The 20,002-nt window shown below is 40.8% G+C and overlaps 1 long non-coding RNA gene across 1 annotated transcript; it reads left to right on the top strand.

The window, feature by feature from the left end:
* Positions 1–11,510: 11,510 nt before the first annotated feature.
* LOC124236543 (uncharacterized) lies at positions 11,511–19,693 on the top strand. Its single transcript, XR_006887780.1, has 3 exons — positions 11,511–11,605; positions 11,726–11,893; positions 18,820–19,693. It is a non-coding gene; the product is annotated as an uncharacterized LOC124236543 (long non-coding RNA).
* The last annotated feature ends 309 nt before the right edge of the window (positions 19,694–20,002 follow it).

Below are 20,002 nucleotides of genomic sequence, written 5' to 3'. Positions count from 1 at the left end.
TGGCTTCAGTGTTTGTATGAGCCTGATTGGCATTTTTCTGTGTTTTCCATGCACTACCATGTTTCTGTGTAACCATCAACTTGTGTTAGCTTTTTTACCTGAAAAATGAAAATTCCTGCTCTCTAGAGCATCACCCCAGGCAAGGTCTCCAAAGCCCAGATGCCCTGGCCTGAGGCTGAGTGGTATGGAATACAGGAAAACCCAGGATTCATAGGGTGGTGGGAGCAAGGGCTGACACTGAAGCAAAGGCTGTCTCTGGAGGTCCCGTGAGAGAGGAAAGATAAGGAGGGGTGCAGAGAGGGATAAATATCCTCAGGCTCTAGGCTAGGTAAGTACTGCAAAGGTGCCACTGAAATTTTCATTTCGATTTGTCAGTGAGCTACTATCTTTAGCTTTATCTTTGTTGAACAACCAAAGGCGTGAAGGTACACTAGTTTAGCTATGCCTTTACTCATTTTCTCAGCAAATTCTAGTATGGAGTAAGGAGAGAGGATGCAACCACATTACTCCGTGGGCTTCCATTCACCCTCCTGGGGACCCCGTGAGAGAAAGTCGGTGGATTAAAGGAGAGCTGACAAGCACCTGAGGTGAGCATGTCTAGGGAAATTTCAAGTATGAGTCCCCTTCAAATGCAAAAGGGGACCCAGCGTGAACAAGGGGAGAGTCATATGGAGATCAATGATTTGAACTGTTGCCTTACCTTTGAAGGTGTCTCAGTCAACAGTGTGTCTGAAGGAGGTACACTGAGCACCTGCCTTGTGCCTGGCCCCGAGCTGGGTGCTGGGGTGTATGGTACTGAGTCCTATGCCCTGCCCCCATGGACCTTCCATTCCAGGAAAGGGGAAGATGATTTATAGGCACAACACAAATAAAAGATGGAGAATGCATTAAATATTGGAACCAAGCAGAAAATGACAGAAAGTGATGGGCAAGGATCGAATTAGAACAGTCAGGAAGGCTTCTGAGATGAGCCTGTCCAGGCGAGGTGGCAGTTAGAGGGTGAGAATGAGCCAGCATTTGTACCTGAATCACTAGGAGCCCCAGTGCAGTTTAGAGACGAGTTTCGTCTCTTCAGAAAGATCCAGATTTTGCCTCCTATATCCATTCTTCTAGATTCTGAAAGTGGGCTGGCCAGGAAGTAATCTCTTTTACTTTAAAAATTTGAAAAATTGAGAAAGGGGAGAATAAATATTGTTTTAAACTCTAATTAGTACCATTTTAAATCATTGAAATAATTCAGATCAAGCCACTAATTAGAATCTGGTTACTAACTTCTCTATTTTAAGCAACCACAATGTGCCATGAGACATCTAAAGTTGGGCTTTTACATAGGAACAAGTGCTTCTCTATCCATTAGCAATTGCTGTGGGGATCCCAGATTTTTGTCTTCCCTACCTCGTGGACAGGTGAAAGCAACTGTCCTGCTGTATTTTTATTTCTCCATACCCATCCATGCCTAAGTTCCTTTGGCATCTTTGAATATTTGGAAGTTCATCATGCAAACACTAACTTATTGGATCACGGTAATACCTTCTTTTGGTTTTGTTGTTAAATGGGTAGCTAATCACTTTATCCAGGTCCCTTATCAGAAAAACTGTCACTGGGCTGATGACCAGAAAATAATAATTGCCTTCTGGTTCTCCTTGTACTGTTTTAGCACAGTTCCATAAAAGGATCAAAGTTAAGTCTACACAGAACAGAATTTAAGGGGGCTCATAGTTGTAAGGATTTTATGAAGATGCCTCAAAAGCAGAATCACATTAAAACAGTCTATCAAGCAACAGGAAGTCCTCTGTGTAACGGCATCGCATCCAATGAACTCGAGAATGGAATATTTATGGGGCACTTGCCATGTGTTGGGCCTGGAACTAATCACTCTGCACACATCCTTTCATTTAACTCTCACAAAAACCCTGCAAGACTGAGCATTCCCATTTTACAGAGGAAGAAACTGAAACTCAGAGAGGAAGCATGGCCCACGGATGCACTGCCAGCTAGTGGTCGGGGAACATGGGTTTTCTGACTCTAAAACCTGAGGCCACCCTTAATCCCTATGAAATGCTGCTTTTCCTCTCATTTTAATTCATTAAAAGAATTAGACATTTCATAGAAAAGCAACACAGCCCACTTTTCAACTCTTGGCATTCAATGAAGAAATTCACTTTTTATTGGCATTAGTAAAATGCCATACAATAATAATGGTCGGAAATGTGTAACTTAAGTGAAAAATAAGGAAAAGAATATCTGGAGTAAATGTAGAGGCATGAAATAATGATGATGGTGATGATAAAGCCTGCTGGCATTTAAAACGGTCAGCAAAGAACATAATATAAATATTTGCAAATATTGTCGTTCAGCACTTTTCAATACCTGCAACATGCTATTTAGAGATTTAGCTATTCTCAGAAAAAACTTTTTAATTAAAAACACGTGATAAATATGGCAGGTATATATTAACGTATTCGATATTTTAAAATTTTTTTCAAATTAATAAAAGCATGATTATCATAATAAACAAAAGAACAAAGGACATGAATATTCAAAGTGGAAATATACATGACTAATAAACCTATAAAAATGTCCAACCTTGAAGATAATTAAAGAAATGCAAATTAAAATCAAATCTACACCCTATTTTCCCTATCAAATTGGCAGTGATGAAAAAAATTGCTGAAATCACAGCTTGTGAGAGTGTGGTGAAGTGAGACTGACGTGTCCCTGATGTGAAAGAAATGGATACAATTTTTCTAGAAAGTAATCTGGAAATATGTTTCACTAGCCCTAAAAATGTAGCATCTACATGAGGAATTATTAAGTACTAATGATTTACTTGAAAGTGATGTTTAATGACATGATAAAACGCTGTAACATTAAGTGAAAAAAGATCAAAATGATGGTCAATTTTGTAATGAAAACACTTTACATAAACATGTGGTTTATCTAACTTTCTTGAATATTTAGCTTTAGCTAATTTTTCTTCTCCTTGACAGGAATCATACCCCATTTTTCCTGGCGTTTCCACTTCTGAGAGACAGAAATGGTGACAAATGGAAAGTCTAAGAACCTCTGAACTCTGCTGTTTCAGGGGGACAGGACGTACCATTCCGCTCTGTGAAAGAACACTTTCTGACTTTGCGTGATTGAGAAAACTTGGGGGTCAAATGTGGTTTGTGGAGCAAGACCTTTGAGTAAATCAAATGGTTTATGAGGGAAGTTGTTTTCCTTACTCTCCTTACTCGCTTTCAAACTCAACTTAGAAATCCTCAGCAAGGATCAACAACGAGCTCCCACCATTAATATTTTCCTTTATTTGGCCTTTCTTTCAGAACATCTTTTTGTCAGTGTTTTCACAGCAGGCTTTTCCTGGGATTCTTGTGTTTTTCACTGGCATCCTTGCTCCCATTCCCCTTACTCTCCACGGGAGCCCTCCCACAGGATGGGCAGACCTGCCCACCACCTGCTCTGTCAGGAACGAGGGACTCAGTGGTGCCCGTCAATGAGAGTTCAGCCTTGGAGAGACGAAGGCTGACCAGCATTTCTCAAGCTCCTCTCGTCAAAGAGCCACGTACCGAGGGAAGCTTTAGTTGGGGGATGTTTTAAATGCAGAAGACTTCAGAGCACGTCGGGGCCGAGCATTTGTGCTCCTGAGGCCTGACTTTCATGGAGGGGCTCGCAGCTGGCTTGGGCACCCGGAAATTTCAGTTCCTGTGCCATTGACTTATTTGCTCAGGGTGACACTACCCTATCTAGGGTGACCATATGGTTTATCACACAGACCAGGACATTTTTGAGAATAAAAGAGATTGAAACTGTATAGTTTTAAAAATATTTTTTGAATGACATATTAGTTTTATTAGATTATTGAACTTATAAGGTAGTTTTATTCAAAAACTATTTTCAAAAATAAAATTGCTTCCAAAAATACAAATAACATGTCCATACACATTAAAGTAAAATTTAAAAAAACCAACTTCTTTATAGTGATTATTTGAGCATAAAAAATTAAGATAAAGGGCTGGCCCCATGGCCCAGTAGTTAAAGTTCTGCACACTCCGTTTCAGCGGCCCAGGGTTTGCAGGTTCAGATTCCGGGTGCAAAGCTACTGCACTCACCAGCCATACTGTGGTGGCATCCCTCATGTAAAGAAGAAGACCACTGGCACAGATATTAGCCCAGGGCTAATCTTCCTCAAGCAAAAAAAGAGGAAGATTGCCAATGGATGTTAGCTCAGGGTGACTCTTCCTCACAACGGAAGAAAAAATTAACATAAGAAGAATAAGTATTCTTGGACATAGTAAAATACCCTAGTAAGTTTCTTAGCTATAATCTGTCTCTAATACCATACTGTAGGGTTTTTTTCTTTATGAAGACTGTGTTCTTTTCAATAGGGTCTTTTTACTTTTAATTTTTCCATAAAGCTTCCTGAAATCACCTTCAAATTTGCATTTCTACATAATTAATTAGAAATTGCTAGCACCTTTTTTCTGTAGATCCCTACATCCTAAATTGAAAAATTAAAAATTTTAGGGTCTTCATGATACGTGCTAAGCTCAGAACAAAGTGAAAGGGAGTTTCTATTCTGACTTTATGTTTTAGCATTAAAAAAGTAAATAAATATTTAAATCCAAATATTTTCTTAGATAGTGTCTTTTTTGCCTCATATGACTATCAGTTTTGCAACTTTGCTTGACAAATATTTTTTAAAAGACAAAAATCATCAAAAACTTCTTTACATTATGATTCTGTCGAGTGAGGGAATGTAGGTGTGACCTGGGACTTCTGGGCAAACTGAGACAATGATCATCTGAACCCTGACCATTTTTTCTGGTTGGATTTGGCTACATGATGCTGTCAGTTTCCTGAGTTGTCATTGAACGGACCCTCTTATGTTTTTATTCTTAAAACAAAACTGTGCACTGACTTTTGAGTTTATTTTACTTCTGGAACAGGCCCTTTAGTAAAACGTTATTACAAACATTATGCTTGGCCTCACACTAAAAAAAAATCCAGGTTCCCACACGGCCCACGAGGCCCTGCGGAAGGGCCGCCTCCATCTCTTCAGCCTCGTCCGGTTCCCCTGCTCCCCCACCATCACGCCCCGCCATGCTGGCGGTCTCTTGGGTGTTCGGAGAGGCCAAGTCTCACCTGTCTTCAGAGCCCTTGGTGGCTGCGCCCTCTGCATGGAATGTCCCTCCTCCCACCTCCCAAGCTTGGCTGCGTCTCTTCCTGGGGATGAGCTCAGCCTAAGCTTCCGCTCCTTAGAGAGTTCCTCCTGGCGCCTACCTGCAGGAAGTCTCCTTTGGTTTTTCTCAATCTCAGCTCATATTTGTTTCCTTCATGGCACTTGTTGCTTTTCGTTGCAATTAGTTTATTGACAGCCCCTACCATGAGAATGTGAGACGCCCCTTTTCATCTTCGCATCTGTAGAGCTGAAAGCGTGTTTGGCACCAAGCACTGAACAAATATTTGTTAAATGAATGACTAAATAACATGTATTAGTATAGTGCTTAAAGTGCAAAAGACATATCAAAAGATTTGTAAACGGTTGGGTCAAATTTAATTTATATGAAAATGTTGATTGTAATATCAAGTTTCTAAAAATGTCTTGTTTTCATGATGAGTTCTGTTATTCATTTAGCAAGTTAGCCCCAAGGGCTCCACTCTGCTCACGACAGAAGAACTTCCCAACCCCTCCAAGACTGCCAACAAAAGGGCAGAGCCTGAGCTGCTCCGGTCCCATAACTGAGATGGTGCTGTCGCCATCTGCATCCCTCCAGGCACGAAGGGTTTTCCCAGCAGGTAGGAACCTGGGACTCAAATCCTCTGAACTTCCTTTCAGCTTTGTACCTTTGTGAACCGGGCTTGCATGGAACTGTGGCTCCTGAACAGATGGTTGAAATGACTTTGTTAAATGCCACTGTTCACCGTGTTGTCCTCATAAGCTGCAAACCACTGATGACTTTATTTGCATTATTTGATAAACACCCTCCATTTCTCTCTGCATTTCTGCTCTGCAGATCTTCTGGTTTCTGGAAAAGTTTACTCAAACTCTACTCTACCTTCTGTAAAATAAAATGAACATCTCCTCATAGTTTAACATTCAAAAAGGTAATCCCTTCAATTTGGTTTTAAAGTATGCTAATTCTTTTAGTTCCAATTAACGTCATAATCATGAGCAAATGATTTGTGAAATACTTTGAATGCACTGCATTTTTTTCAGTTACTCATTGGTAACAAAAGGCTTCTTTATAAATAAAATACTCCATGTATGATTTTGGCTCAGGGAGGGGCCTCAGGTTGTGAGTGAGCAGAGAGGACTGTGTTGACTGTCTACAAATGAGGAGTGACTCTAAGAGAAAGAAACTGGCACCTCAAGTCACACATAAAACCAGTGTCATTGTTCTGGTCCTTATGTTTTAACTCTCAACAAGAACTCTGCGTGCCAGAATACCCAACAGTAAGGGATCAAGTGGATAAATTATGGTGTATCCAAACTCTGGAGTACAATGCGGCACTCAACACCACGCTGTAGAAGAATATTTAATGATGTGAAAAACTGCGATATCTTAGGTGAAAAAACAAGAGATATAAGCAGATGTGCACATGATACCCCCCCTTTTTTTAAGTTTAAAAGGCAGAGAAATATTTATGCAGAGAAAAAAGACTGGGCAGTAATATCAATATACCAAAGTATTAACCCAAAATATTAACGATGATTTTCCCTGAGTGGTGGGAACAAGAGTGACCCTTCTTTCCTTCCTTTCTCCTTAAGATTATTGAAGAAAAGGAAGCGGGATCAAGAACAATTAGAATTCGCAAACAGTTAATTTTCTCCCTTTACAAATGTACGTTAACATGGTCTTCAAAAATGGAAGAAGTACAAGAGGAGATGCGAGTGGGGGAGAGTAAACACCCCTTCCACTCCTGTCTGCCTGCCCTCTGGTTTTCTTCCCCAGAGGCAACCTCTGTTAGAACCTTTTTGTATTTAAATATATAATTTGCATGAACAAATACACACGTGTATTTGTGTGTGTATATATTTCCTTCTCTTTTTTACACAAATGTTAGCATAATAAATCATTTTGCACCTTTATTAGTAACTTATCAAGAAGATTTTTCCATATACATCCCTACGCAGACTATCTTCAGTACTCTTTGCATTGCTCAGTGTTCCATTGTCCCAATGAACTATAATTTATATAACTTTTCCCCTAGTGATGGGTATTTAGGTTGCTTCCAATCTTTGCTACTACTGAAATTTCTGCAATGAGCATACCTCAGGACACATGTATGTGTACGTGTGAGTATATTTGGGGGTTAAAGTCTTAGAATGGAATCACTGAGTCAAAGGGCATGGACACTTACACTCTGCTCATTTTGGTTCTAAGGGATTGGACCATTTTACACACTCACCAAAATCTGTGTGAGGCCTCTTTCTCCACGAGCTCACCCATGCTTCTTAGCATTTGCCAATGCGTAGGTAAAAAAGTGGTCCTGTAGTTTTAATTAGTTTAATATCTCTTATGAACCATCCAGAATATTCTAGCTGTAATATTTTAAAAGGTATCTAGATGATGTTTTCAGGTCCTCACAGTATGGGAGGGTATTACAGGATCAAGTTCTGTTGGGCCTGCGTATATGCATCAGCAGGATATGGGTGACAGCGAGGTTAGGGTGACAGACACAGAACACGGCACTGTTACTGCCCCTGCATGTGAGTAATCCACTGTTTTGTTTTGCTTCTGAGCATGGATGGATCCACAGAATCCTTCTCAACACAATTCTAGGGTGTTGCTGTCACTCAATCAGAATGGACGTTAGCTTACACTGTTTGCCAAACTTGTTTTAGATAGCTTACAACTAAATAAAATAAAGGGACAAAAACTCGAGCTACGCCATTCCACATGACAACCAATTTAAAAGAGAGAATTCCTCTGCCACCAATCTCAGGAGGACTCCCCCTGTGTCACATGGTCAGGTGGGCTGACCTTTCTTCTTTTTTCACAGAGATGTTAGAGGTGTTTTAAGCTCCAGTAAGGCCTGGCAGCCGCAGGCTTGCTCATCACCTCTCACGGCTGCTGTCCTCCCGGGCTCCGCTCCCCCTTCTCTCGGCGCGTTCCATTCTCCTCTCAGATCAACTACCTGCGTCCTTGTTTCCAGTTGCTTCTGGGAACGTTATCTTATTTAATTTCATAATGCTCTGGGAGGCTGGTGTTAAGAACTCTATTTTACAGGCGAGGAAACTGAGAGTTCAGTAACTGAGTCGAGAGAGAGAATGGCAGGGGAGAGTCCTGCTCAGGCAGACATGCGCTTTTATTCTTTATCCCTTGTGATAGTTCTTGCTCAGAGTAATAATCTAGTGTGAGGGGTGCCACGCTGGGGGCAGGGCCCGGCTGGAAAGCGAGGCGGAGCCTAGGGTTGGGGAGCAAAATAGGTAAAGCTCAATCAAGACGTCACCCTTCTCCACAGTCCTAGGCTCCTCTTCACCCTCTTTCCTGTCTCATCTTTGTATCGTGACTTTTGCAAATGCCACGTCAAAGTAGTTCCTTAAAGACGTTAAACCTTTTAAGATGTGCAACTTTTGCGTTAAAAATTTGTTTTTAATACAGAGTGACTTTTGGAAACTCCATTCAGGGGTAGACACCGGACCCCTGCCCTCCACGCACACATCTAATCCCTCTGCAAAAAAAATGCCCACACTCTCCCTGCCTGAGCTGATTGGCTTATGGCTTTTCAGCCGATCCGGGCGGTCCGCCTTCTACTTCTCTCATTACTGAGGGTATTTTGACAATGGGGAAAAGACAAGCACCTGCTGACGGCTGATGGGGACCCAAGAAAAAAGCATAGAGAAGCAAATTTGACTCCAATATAGTTTTCCTTCCTTCCTCCTTACACATCCAAGGAAGTTTTGCTCTGAAAATCTTGCTAAGGGTGAGCATAGGCGTTGGCTGGGTGGGTTCTCATGTAGAGGTCACTAGGTCTTCTCATACCTTCCCTCCTGAACCCCACCTCTCTCCCGCATTGCACTTAGCAGAGTAACTCCCTCAGACACAGTCAGCAGATATTATAAATAGCATGTTACTACTTTTTTTTTCACAGTGGTTAAATTTCATGACTTTCATAATCTGCTCTTCCTAAGGGCCTCAGAACACTGAACGCCTCTAAATAGGGAGATGTGAAGGCTCCCTCACAGCCCTTTACCCACAGTCAAAGTACAGTGGAGGCAATATTGGTAGGAAAAGTGCCTGAGACACTGGGAAACTGAACTTATTTCCTAAGCGTGAAGTAATTCAAATATTTTGGAATGATAAACTAATTTGGGGATAATCACATCATCATAATTAAATGGATTTAAATTGTCTAAACACACGTTGTGCTTCCATGCATTCAGGCCTTTGTTATCCAATTGTATCCCACTATGTCCCAAAATCATTATACACACACACACACACACTCACACACATATAATCTTAGAGGAAATACCTCTGATAGATCAAAGACGAACAGACGTGACTGTATACCAAATGGTTTGGAAATTGTCGTTGTTACGGGTAGCCCAAGAAAATATTAGCTGATAGATAGCACTCAAGGGTAGGAAATGTGTTGTGTGCTAAGGACCATAGGTAGCACTTCAACAGGTTCTTAAACTTTAACTTTTATGGAAAAGCCAAAGGAAAAGGGCAGATGGACTCATTTTTACACTGAAAAGATGTTAAAGGGAAAAAAGCCAGTTGGTTGATCATTCAGTCTTGTAGAATGCATATATTGACCAGAGGGCCCCAGCATGAGCCCAGTGATGAATATAAGTATTTTTTGATGGTATGTCTGCATTTTCAAAAACTCCATTAATTTTTTCATGTTATTCAGGGGAAATCAGACTCTGATGAAACTGGCTTGCACTAACTAAATTCACAAGAGCCTGGTTGATAAACCAGATTGTCAGTTAACTAATTTGGAGTGGAAAAAAATGGAGATATTAAGGAGTCTGAAACATTCATCTTCTCAGGTCAGTATTTTCTCTCACTTATGGGAAAGTCAGCCTGAGAAGCTGAATCATTATTGAAAAGTTGCTTGGGAAAAACAAAGTCTGAATAAAGAGAACTGGATCATCTTAATGAGAAGTGTCATTATAAAGAACTAACCGAAGTTGAAATGATTTGGATAGAATGTTTATGTCTTTTTCGGAGGCTCAGACTGCATATTCTCAGCGGAATTTTAAAACTTCTCTTTTCAATGCATTCTGGTGATAATGCTCAAGTCCCCATGGAAAAACTCACCTCTAAATTATATTTTAAAGGTCATTTGTCAGTGATTCATTTGCTAGAGCCAGCTGGTTTGGTCTGAATTTTGGTGTGGCTTCACTCTCATTTCTTTTATAATAAAGTTGTAGCAGTACCATTAAGAGAGGTTTCCCTCATAATATTTTTCTATCAGCTTTCACCTCTGTCTTTAAACACTGTTATCTACTTCCCCTGCCGCTGACCTTTACCTGTATGTCATTTGGTTCATTATGCCACAGACTGGCTGCTTTGGAAATGCTGAAATATCTCGCTCCACTGCAAATGCAATGCGTTAGCTCTGTTTCGTTGGCACTCACTGCTTTAACACTTCACGAGCAACCCAGTTGGACTGAAGGACAAGATCTCTGCCTTGTGGATCCTCCACCAATATTTTTTTGTTGTAAGAATGACGTTAAGGAGGGATACTGAACAAACTGCACTTCCCAATGTTTCCATGGACAGAATTTGAGAGTTCAAGGTCATGGTTAAATTTATTAGCAATACTAGATTCATCAGGAACTGGATGTCATGCTCTCTCTTTTAATCTTCATATCTTTAGCATCTCTCACAATGTCTGGCAGAGAACAAGTGCTGGGAGACAATTCTCCATGGGCTTCTCACACTCTACACACCTTTCGAGTAGCGTCATTGACTGCCTTTGTTCTGGACTACTTTTCAAGGATGTTTGTATAAGAAAGTGCTTTGGAAGAGTGAGGAGGTGTCTCCCTCAGGAGCAATGAGCAGGCATGCTTACTGTTCAGTATAAAAGATTCCATAAGCTCGGAGTTCCTCTCAAATGCTGACACTGCCTGCTGCTACTGTGGTAAGCAATCAAGTCCTTGGTCTCTGACCTGGGAGGCTCATGACTTCTGCCAGCTTCTATGGCACTACGGCAAGCTAACTTGTTAACTCGAAAGTAGGGTAAAATCTCATACCCTTCACAGTTCTTAAGAGTAAGTGCTCAGAAAGAAAAAAAGCTTGTTGAATGAATTAATTTTTAAAAAGTTTAGGGGGCTTATCATTCTTATGACTAATCAACAGTTACCCAGAGAAAATGTCCAAGCAGTTCTCTAGGGAAGGAGCGATTTCACAATATATTTTCATTAACGTACCAGTGTGTGTTAGTCAGCCTGTGTTTATTTTAGATATCAGTATTGACTTAAAAATGTTGGCAGCGGTACGTTTGGACTTAGCTAAACGCTGAGCTGCGTGATGGGAACCGAGTATTTATTCAAGCATTACTCAGTCATATAGGAACTACAGACTTTGGGTAGTTTCTGCTTGCTTCTGCATCAGTGTCCCTGATGGATGAGGCCATAGTTTTGGTAACAGAGCTGAAATTTTATTCTTTCTTTCTAAAAATAACAACTGATTATCTGCAGAATGATGTTTTCGTTTGGAACACAAAATGCTGAATTTGGTGTTTATTTTTCTATTTGCTTCAGAGGTGGCTGTGTTTTTCTGTCGGTTTTAGAATGCCTGACAAATCTGAGCCTGGAAAACCTTTACCGAAAGGAGGTGATCCAGTCTTTCTACATGGCAGATGGCCAAGCTGCCGCCTGTTACCTCCTGTTAATCGTGACTCCAAGAGTCTGGCAGAGAGCTGGTGCCAGGTAGGTGGGGATCCAAAGAGAAAAATGCTTTCCAAAGGTAACAAGTGATTTAAGGTCAATCATCACTCATAACCATCTTAGAAACTGCATGGCGTGTCAGGAGGGGCAAAGTGCTAGGATCCAGGGAACGGAGGTTTGCTTCTGGTCCTCCCACTTTTTCTGTCATCCCGGGCATTTGACCTTCCTGAGTCTTGGTTTTCCCAATTGTAAGATGGGAACAGGTAACAATAAGACCTGCTCTGTTTTGAGCATCAAATGAAATAGCCCAATTCTGGTCAATAAACGTAACAATCGTATAGCCCTTTTCTCAACGTTTTGGTTGTGAATTTAGAAGGGCTATGAAGACATAAGGTTACATAAGTGTAGATATTCTTAGTAAGGAGTATACCCACTACATTCCTTTTGAGTTTTTGCTTCATGTTTTTTTTTTTTTTGCGCGGAGCAAAATGTCACTCTAAGGAATCAAGCAAATACAGTCTTGAATGCTATGCACACATGATTGAAATATTGAGATCATGGCAAAACCAACTAGTTCTTTTGGAACATTTTCTATGTGATAAACTGGATCAAAGCAATGAAAACCAAAATGGAATCAAGTCGGCATTTGATAAAGATATAGAAGTTGTAATTTCTTTCTGGCTCATTAGATTTCCTAAAAGGAGTTACACTTGGGCAACTATCCTTAAATTGATTTACCCAAGTAAGACCCTGCACATGCTGTCCAGCGGCTTACCGATTTCAGTCATGAATCAGCCAGCTGGGTGGTACAGACAGACTTTTCTCAGTTCTCAGAGAAGAGAGACTGATCACACCAGGAACTGGTCTTCATAGTAGCATGTCACTATTGCTGTGTGTTTTAACACAGAATGGGAGAATATGAGTTAATACTATATTCATTTTTTAGTTTTTATTATATGGCATAACAATATAATCTTAAGATCAGTTTTCATGGAAATATGGAATAAGATTCATAAATATGTATTCATAGAGATAATTATAAAAGTGACAGAAGGAATAAATATTCCTTTTTTATAGCTTAAATAATGACACGCAGAAACTTATTCATTTCCTTTTGATTTTAGCAATCACTCCTAAATGTGATGTATTTGTCCTTACATAAAATTGTAATGGTACTGAGGAAGGTAGAAATGGAAGAACTTCCAGAGGAGCATTTTTTAACCTTCTCCCAATTTCATTTCTAGGATTGTCTGTCAATTGGTTATTGCCATTTTACTGTGTTGCCTTAATAAGCTGTAATCACCAGTTTCATGTTCTTATGAGATAATCCTTTTTATAATGGATCTATGGATTAGTTATGAGATAAAGTAGTGGATTATTTATGTAAAGATATTTTATCTCAAATAGATTCATTTGTAACTTGCTGATAAAAGATATCCTTATAGTACTGAGACTGCCATACGTGCTCATGTATTGGAGATACAACACTCAAGAAATAATACAGTGTCTCCATTATGAATTTTAATTCTATATCCAATGCATAACATATATATACATATATATGTCTATTTTGGTGAGGAAGATTGGCCTTGAGCTAACATCTGTGCCAATCTCCCTCTACTTTGTATATGGGACGCTGCCAACACATGGCTTGATGAGCAGTGTGTAAGTCTGTGCCTGGGACGTGAACCTGAGAACCTCGGGCCACTGAAGCATGGCACGTGAACTTAAGCACTAAGCCACTGGGCCAGCCGCACATACTATGTATTTTTGACACAAGGCCCTTAGATTGATCACCCTGTTGACCACCTTTATGCATTTTCAGAATAAACATAGAATAAAAGCTATTCTAGTCTTTTACTATAAAAGACTGGCAAATATTTGAACAGATAGAGCTGGAGGATATGCTCATTGTCAGTCAGATCCATCTAGTTGAAAAAGGTGCAGACAGCAAAAAAAAAAAATCATGCTTTACGTGTTTCCCTGCCTAACGTAATGTTTATTGTTATCATCTGCAACATAATAACATCAATATTGATAAGAGAGATTTTAGGACAAACTAAGGATGAACCTGATGGAGTTTAAATCTTCTGATACACTAATTCACTTTCATTCATTCATTCATTCATTTCTACTAATTTAACGTAAAAGCAGAATGTCTTTGTTTTTTATTTTCTATAGGTCAAACTTTTAAACACTTTTATAATGGAAAAATTCGAACATATACAAAGGTAGAAAGAATAGCATAATAAAACCTCATGCACCCATCAGGCAGCTTCAACAAATGTTAACAGGTGGACAGACTCAATTTATCTATACCTCATATCATTTCATCCAAGAACACTTCAGTATGTTTCTCTAAAAGATATGCATAAATCTTAAAATAATAACCATTCACATAAAATGGGGTATGGTTTCAGTGTTAGCAGAGTTTGGCAGAGTATAGGCTGAAGAGTGAGAAATGTGCACTGGGACTTCACAAAATGCCCACAGATATTTACAGGCTTAAATATTTATTTCAGAACAGAAGGCCATTGTACTCCCTGACGGCTCTACAATTCTGGTTGGTTGGCACCTGTAAGCCGTTTCTAACATTCTTCCGTGACTATTAGCGGGTGGATGGATGGCTACACTGGTGATCAGAGCAAACCTGGAAAGGTTTTCCTGTTCTTCTTGTGGGGGCTGGTGGGGCAGGGTGTGTTATACAGCCATACACTAGCAGGGAAAGAAGCTCTGAGACCCCCCGGTGGCAGAGGACACTCTACTTTGCTCATGCTCTGTACCAGTCTCAAGTCAGGGACACTTCTTCCTCCGTGTGCTATCCTTGACTTTGCCTTTCAGTGGGCCCCCAGTCTTGTACAACAGTGAGAAAAAGACATAGAGGAGACTCAGTCCTCTATGAGTTTATTTTGGACTTTGCGCAGCTCGTCATAGCTTGTGAAGCATTTCATAGATGCTATCCCCTTTCAACCTCGCCATAACACTGCCAGGTGGATATCACTGCGCCTGTTTCATGGCGAGCGAGCCAAGGATCAGAGTTAAGGGACTCACCAAGGTCGCGCAGGAGATGAAGCTGACCTAGGGTCCTCTGGCAGGCTCACGGTGGCTCTGTTTTTCTGCGCTGTCTTTGGGCTAAAGCTTTTTTTAAAAAAAATAACTCTGAAATTATGAAGGATTAAGGAAGGAGTGTGGAATGAGTTTACAGTGTTTTACACTTTGTAAATACAGAGTTTAGGTATACAGAGTTTAAAGGAACTATGCAACAGTAAACTTCCTTCTCACATCTCCTAACTGGGAATGAAGATAAATTCTGGGGGTATCGGTCTCATTAGGGTGACCTCCCTATGAACAGTAGAAACGGAGTCACCGTGCTCATCCCAGGCGTCTGTAAAACAAAGGCTCTTTGTCTGGGCTCCGAGACAGAACTCAGCGGTCTGTGGATCTAGATGAAGAAAAAAGTCCTCTTTTTAATTTTCCTGAACCTCTAGCGCTTCCCCCAATTGCGAGTGTAGATTCCCAAGCATAGGAATTATTAACTGTTCCTGTGAGGCTGCCACCGAGAGAAATAAAAGGCATTTTCCTATCACGTCATGATTGTTGTAGACATCTTGAAAATATCCTTTACATTCATCTCCACTTCAAAATATGGCAGCTACTAGACTTGCGGCTAGATTTTATTACTTAGCGTGTTAATAAAAACATTTTAAAAAGTATATTATGTTATCATGAAGTCTTAAAAGTGATTTTGGTAATTGTATTTCTATGAAATAATCTACTTTAACTGTAATTCTATGTGTTTTATTTTATGCATTTAAAACATTACTCTGAGAAGGAGTATAGGTAATGCTAGGCTGTCACAGGGGCCCATGGTACAAACAAAAGCTTCAAAAACTTGCTTTAAAGGAACATTGACTGAAAATCTTAAATTATTCCCAAGGAACAAAATTTTCAAAACTTTTTTCTTAGGGGAGAAACTAAGTTGAGGCAACAGTTTCTTAATCTCATCATCTCTTCCATCTCTCTACTTGGTCCATTAACTCCTGACAAGCAGCATGTGTGCAACAAACAGCCATAGAAATGATGCTCCTTTTTCTTCTTGGAAAAAATGAGCAAGCTGCTAAAAACATACTGAGTTTGGTTCCTGGGACACTTCCTGAAAGGAGAGATGGCTTGAGATGGAGAGTGAATGGAAGGAGGCACGTCTGCATGGAAGAATTAGCCAAGGACAAGATCTTACTTCGAAGAAGACGTTCTGCATTGAGCCTGAAAACAGCGTTTATCTTTATGTGGAAAACCATGCCCTGTGCTAACCTTTCTGTGTCTTCTCAACCATCGGTAACCAAATTATGCGTGAAATAATTTAATAATTTTATTTTCGGCTGACAAGCACTAAATTATATGTAAAACCCATTCACATAAGGGAAGACACTTGTTGCAGTAATATCTGCTAATATGTGCTATTTTCAGAAAACCATTATATTACAAGTCTTACTCTAGGTACAGAAATGCAAGGATCTAAGCATTTGACTAACATATTTTGACTGTTCGTATACATCAGGAGGACTTCAGAACTTCCGTATGATTTGTCTGATAAACTCTCCCAATAATCTAGTCTCCTACTTTGCTGCTAGAAATCATTTTGCTTGCTTTGCTATCTCTTACACACATCCACACTGGGCAGAATCGTTGAGGAATAGCTGAGGGTCCATGGCTGTATGCAGAGCATACTGTTCAGAAACAGCAGTAGGCAGAAGGAATGTGTGGTTGTTCTTACAGCTTACATTTTTACAACGCCAGTCTCCGTGGTTCATCGAGTAGACCATATTCTTCACGTCCCCGAGCATATGCCCTGGCTGATCTGTCTTCTGGACTGTTCTTCCTGTTCCCACTCACTCTCTGCAAACTCAAGATCTGCTAAATCATCATTTTCTTGCAAAAACTTAGCCTGACCCCTCCTCTCATTCCAGACTGGGTTAACTGTCGCTCTGTACTGCTAAAGTCCTCTGTCCTCCTTCTGGGGTCATGAACTGCTCTTGCTTCTTGCTTCCCCCCCAACTCATCCCTCCCACTCTCTACTCAACACCATGCTCTAGACTGTGAACATCTTGAGACTGGAATTATGACTTTGAATTACAGGAAAAATTTAGGCCCTCAAGATTTTCTGTAGAATTAATTAAATGAATAAGTGAATGAAGCCAACAAGTGAAAGAAGACTAATGGGACAGGTAACGTGAAGACTGAAGGATATGTAAGAAAGGGTGGGGAGGCAAGCTGGTCCCAAGCAGTTTCTTCCAGGATGTTGATGGAAGTGTGTGTGTGTGTGTGTGCACGTGCGTTAGCAAGAAAGTCCTGGTAGTGAAGGAAGATGAGTTTTACACCTGACTGTATATAAATCCTTCCAATGTAGCAAGTATGAATGTCACTCTGCCACTTTCTGTTGTATAAATGCTACATTTCTCTAAATCGGAGAAATTGGTTCTGTGCATTCACCCACATGACTGGCAGAAACTTCAGCCTCAGTCATGTTCGGAGAGCGCTTTCTTACCCTCCATTCAGGGGCTCATTCAGGGATTTCCCAGTATTTGGGATGCCTAAGCCTGCAGAGTCCTTATGACCTTCTCCGTCTGCTGTGGCTCACCAGTTCTCCAAGGCACCCTTCGGGCAGCGTTTTCCAGGCGCAGTGGAGATGCCCCAGAAGGTGGTCTGCTCCTCCACCCAACACAGGCCCACAGAGACCTGCAGGGCCTCGGGGTCTCCTATGAGCGGGAGCCTCTAACGGGCATCCAAAAATAATTCCTGCCAGGCACTTACATGCAAGGGAGCCCAAGGCCATGTCCTTCCAAAACCCTTCCTGCTTCCTGTGCACATGCCCACCCCCGGCTTGAGGAAAACTAACCTCGTTCCTCGACTAGGTAGCTTCTGTGGCTGCAGCTCCAAAGTCTTAACCTCCATGCTCTCCTCGGGGGAACGCAAGCTAGGGAGATTTTTGTACTGGGTGTCATGGGTGGAAAAAAGAGCTGGAAATATCAGTTTTTTCTTTCTTAACAATTCCTTTTGTTACACAGGTCTTCAGAAGTAACAGGAAGTTTTATCTCCCTCCTCCCAAAGTCCCCCCTCTCCCCCCTTACCCACTGGCAGCCCTGAACGTCCCCACAGTTCCAGCCACTGCTTGGCTCTGCAGCGTGGAAAGCTCAAAGCACAGAGCCTTGGCAGTTGTCCCAGTTTTCTTCTTCCTGTTCATGACTCCAAAGAAAACACATTTCTAACTCAAAAACAAGCTAGAGGTTTCTGTTGAGATCTCAAATATTTTCCCAGAGTGCACCATAAAAATAATGTTATGTTTTAGTTTTAGATGACTTGTTTGAGTTCTTGAGGCCAGAACATGCTATAGTTTTGTTTATTGTACAAAGAACCGCGAGTCTTCTTCTAAATAAAATACTTTCCAAAAATAAAGCCGGCTTCCCTGTGCTGACCCAAATCTCAAGAAGAATCAGCATCTGTTATCATAAAGCTCCAAACAAATATTTATAAACACTCCCAATTGTTTTGCAACTGGCATAATTTGGGCAATCATTACTCATGCTGACCATTGTGACTCGGAACTCAGCATTAATGCTTTCTTCAAAATATTTTACTTTGGTCCTACAAACAGGCCCTAGATAGCCAAAGACCAATTGGACAAGTGTGGTCATCAATATACTGAAACTTGGCTCCATTTTGGGAACAGTAGGGAATTCATGAGAGGTGTGTTGGGAAGAAGAAATATTTTAGCAAACTAATCCCATAATATTTATGTTCTCTTACAAATAGTAGTAACTAGGCCCCACTTGTAAATAACAAAACTAAAATCTGCTCCATTCTATGAGTGAGACTTCATTTTAAAATAAATCTGTGATGAAAATGTGCACAATTAATATTGAAGACAAAAAATGCTTAACTTGTGAATATTCACATACTTCCCTTCACAGCCCGTGAAGAATGATTCCACCAGTGCCGACTGAATTTGTGAGCGTTTGTGATGCAACAGAAGTGGAGACAAGACAGGAGTGTGTTTGCTCTTACTGGAATAGGCTGAATTTCACTTCCAGAAGAGGAAAAGCTAAAAGTATAAGGAAAGGCAAGAGCCAAAGAAGTCTCAGAGAGAGGGTTTTGCTGGGGGTGTGGACGGAGGAGAGGTGAGAGGTGAGACCCTCAGGGCCCTGCAAGGCGGGCTGTGGTTCCAAGGCCAGGCGGAGACTGTGTACTAATTCCTTTGCCAGACTCTAGTAAGGAGCTTTTAAATGTTAGATTTTATTTAATTTTTGAATAGATTATACATTCACATGGTTCAAATCTTTAAATGTACCGAGAGGTTTATCAGGAAAAAGTCTCGCTAACGCTCCAGGCCCCAGCCACCCACCTCTCATCCATGGAGGCCACCACATTACCAGCTGCCTGTCTATCTTCCGGAGGCGTTTTATGCACATACAAGCAGATAGACATTTGTATTACGTATTTGCCCCCCTCACTTTTTATACAGGTGGCATCATCCTACACAGATTCTTCTACACGCTGCTTTACTGGCTTGTCAATATCTGTGATGTTGTTTCATTTGATTAGATAAATGATTCCCCATTCTTTTTTTGCAGCTGCAGAGTATTCCAGCGTAGCAACGTACAAATATTTTTTAGCTAGTCCACCCTTTTGGCTGCTTCCAATCGCTTTTATATACATGACACCATGAATTACCCTATCTTGACTTCTTTGGTACGGTGCACACCTTTGGCAGTCCGCTAAAACCTATGAATTTCTTCTCACCATAATGTTTTCAAGAGTATAAAATAAAATCCTTAGGATTAAAAGGAAATCAATGATACTGAAATATAGTTATCAAAATATTTTTTATTTAGAAATATATGTGCAGGCCCAGTGGTGCAGCAGTTAAGTTCGCTCGTTCTGCTTCGGCGGCCTGGGGTTCGCCAGTTCGGATCCTGGGTGCGGACATGGCACCACTTGGCATGCCATGCTGTGGTAGGCGTCCCACATATAAAGTAGAGGAAGATGGGCATGAATGTTAGCTCAGGGCCAGTCTTCCTCAGTGAAAAGAGGAGGATTGGCAGCAGTTAGCTCAGGGCTAATCTTCCTCAAATAAAAAAAAAAAAGAAGAAGAAA

Source organism: Equus quagga, chromosome 1, assembly GCF_021613505.1.
Source record: "Equus quagga isolate Etosha38 chromosome 1, UCLA_HA_Equagga_1.0, whole genome shotgun sequence".
Taxonomy (NCBI): Eukaryota; Metazoa; Chordata; class Mammalia; order Perissodactyla; family Equidae; genus Equus; species Equus quagga.
Note: the sequence above shows the minus strand (reverse complement) of the source record. Positions and strands in the feature narration are given on the sequence as shown.